This window comes from Ambystoma mexicanum, chromosome 12, assembly GCF_040938575.1.
Source record: "Ambystoma mexicanum isolate Mex_15411 chromosome 12, UKY_AmexF1_1, whole genome shotgun sequence".
NCBI lineage: Eukaryota > Metazoa > Chordata > Amphibia > Caudata > Ambystomatidae > Ambystoma > Ambystoma mexicanum.
In genome coordinates this window covers 284,347,636-284,350,394 of record NC_090936.1, presented here as the reverse complement: position 1 = coordinate 284,350,394, position 2,759 = coordinate 284,347,636, and the positions used below count along the sequence as shown (strand labels likewise).

General features: G+C 39.8%; 1 long non-coding RNA gene across 1 annotated transcript; it reads right to left on the bottom strand.

The window, feature by feature from the left end:
* Positions 1-422: 422 nt before the first annotated feature.
* On the bottom strand, positions 423-853 carry LOC138512963 (uncharacterized). The gene is made up of 3 exons (XR_011281636.1): positions 817-853; positions 584-703; positions 423-487 (listed from the first exon to the last, which is right to left on the bottom strand). It is a non-coding gene; the product is annotated as an uncharacterized lncRNA (long non-coding RNA).
* Between the last annotated feature and the right edge of the window lie 1,906 nt (positions 854-2,759).

Here is a 2,759-nt window from a genome sequence, read left to right as displayed (position 1 = left end):
AAAACATATACATTATGCTTAAAACCACACAAGTAGAAATACCATAAGTACGGCAAGTTTTCAGATGTTCTATAAGGATCTTACATTGTGTGTACAACTCACACTCTGATTCCTATATCACACTACTAATGGCCTATTTACTATTGGTATAATACAAACAACCCGACTTGTACAAGTTTCTGTCCTTAAGATACAGTGATGTAGGACATTCTTCAGGGGAAATTGTCTTGTGCCGCAATTTAAAAATTCTTCTTTCTTAGGGGAGAACTCTGTTGGTCAAAAAGTGAACACCCTATTAGTATCTAGTCATTGAGTATCAATCTCTATTTACATAAAACATGTATACCCTCATCCCTCCAAGGGTAAAGAGTATGTCTTAAATTACATACCTCTCTGCTCAATCATGAATCTTTGGCTTTATCAGTTAAATATTGTAGATTCCCGATTTCTTCAGGTATTCTAGCGCTTCCTTATCTCTCCCTTCTCTCTAGTAGTATATAAATAGGGCAAAAAGATATGGGATTTAACACAACCTCCCATATATGTCAACTTGATAGGCTAAATAATAGGTTCAAAGTCTTACCTATATCAAAGCAGGGTTATGCTACAGTATGGCTGAACATCTTGATCCCAAGTGTTCTGTAAGGATTCCTCCTATATACTGGTGAGTACCAGACTCCACTCCCCTTATAGGGCCAAGTTCCTGTAAGAGATAGATCCCCATTCAGATTTCTATAGTCCTTATAGTTCTACAAATGTCACCTCCACCATGGAGTTTTTCATGGATTTATTCATCCAAATTCTGCCCTCACTTACTTGAGCATCCTTTCTCTTTACCACCAACCCGTAGAAGTACCAATCCTGTGTTTCTGCTAGGATCTGGCTTTGGAGTTGCCATGGTGATAATGCTTAGCAGAATAATTATTGTTGTGGTATGTTTCTCCTTTTCGTTTTATACTAATAAAGGATACATTCATGTCTCTAATGCTGACAAAATACCTGAAACCCTTGAGAATAAATATTGCTATTTCCATGATGAACATTTTGATGGAAATTAACACTAGGTAGGGCAAACCCCTACTATCGGTGGAAGGTTTGGTAACATATAGGCAAAACAAAATATAATCTTCTTCCACTGGAGATGATTTCATCCTTTTGATTAAACCTTGCTTATTCTAAATGGGCTCCGCGAGGAGTTCCGACTCGTCATTCAACTGGTATGAAACAAAAACAAGGAGTGTATTTATGTCAAATGCTTATTTTAAAATACACCAATTTGTATCCATACACGGAAAGGACATTCAGACATTTAATGAATACAAAATGAATTTCACGTACACCCCAGGGACAGAACCTTGGAGTGATATAGACTAAATGAAGTAAAAGATCCGGAGAGTCAGACAAAAGATTGTCCTACCGTAGACCCGAAAAGTGTGTAGCCATGTTTTGGTACAAACTAGTGAAAACCCAAAGGAAGAACTCAAGAAATAAGAGGGTTTACATGAGAAAGGGAAATACATTACAGAGAAAAGGGATACTGTAAAATCATGTTTGTTGATGCCCTAAATCACATTGATATATTGTGATGAATCCTACGGATCCTTCACTACACCCCTGCCTAAAGTCTACTCCCAGGTGGCCAGGAAAAGGCAGATCTTTTATGGTCCTTGCCTTGTAGGTGATGTACTGTGGGAGCATCACCTGGAAGGAGGCAGGGCCCAGGGTGCTGAGGAGATACCACAGGATGAGATACAGTATTTTTCCTTTGAAAGGGAGAACCTTGTGGAGTTGCCAAAACAGTTAATGACTTGTTGTAATTATAATGTACCTGAACCATATATAAGATCTGTGGCTCTGGTCACAAATGCCATAAAGCCTGAACAATCCTTACCAATAGAAAAACCATGCAAGGTACTTCAGGAAAAAAAAACTCCTTACTACCAAAGGTATAATGGAACAGAATTTAGAAATATTGCCTTAAATAATCTGTCTTCCTCTGTAATAACAAATTCGAATGGTTCATCCTTATATAACTCAATAAATTACTACAAAGAACTAACTTTGCTGTTGGGGACTTCAACTACCAGGATCCCATAAGTACTGTGACGATTCAGAGGGCTGAAGAGTCACATTCTGATGCAGGCAATTAGAAGTTTATGCAGTAAAAGCAGTAGCAGAACTAAGAAGGCACAGTGTTGGCAATCCAGGCAGAAGTGGGAGAACCAAAGGGGCTGCCGGGACTCTAATGCAGCAGATTTCCCCTCCTTGTCCTGGGAGCATCCTGTCCCCCCAAACTCTGGAGTGCGACAGGCTGCACAGCGTAAGGCATGCAGGAAGACTGCCTTTCCCGATGTGAGCCTAATTGCAGATATTGCACAGCAGGAAGCTTGTCAGAGAATCCAAAAGAGTAGCAACAAAGCGTCTGGGCAATTATTCTGGCTAACAGTTGGCAGAAAGATAAAAGGCAAGTTTGGGAAAGGGAAACCTGCTACTTGAGAACATTCTTTGAAGTTGATACAAGCTACATTGCCAAAGACTGTTGGAGAAAGAGAGAAGTGTGTCCCAAAGGCAATTCTAGGTTGTTGTTGGTTGCAGAGAAACAAGAAAGGCAGATGTGCTGCCCTTCTGAAAGGAAGGTTCAGGGGAAGAGTGTCTTGTCTACTTGAAGGTGTTGAAGTACCTGAGAGTGTATCTTGTTCTATCTGAAAACTGTCTTACAAAACACTGAACTTGTGGTGGTGTATTTTTACAGGCAAAGA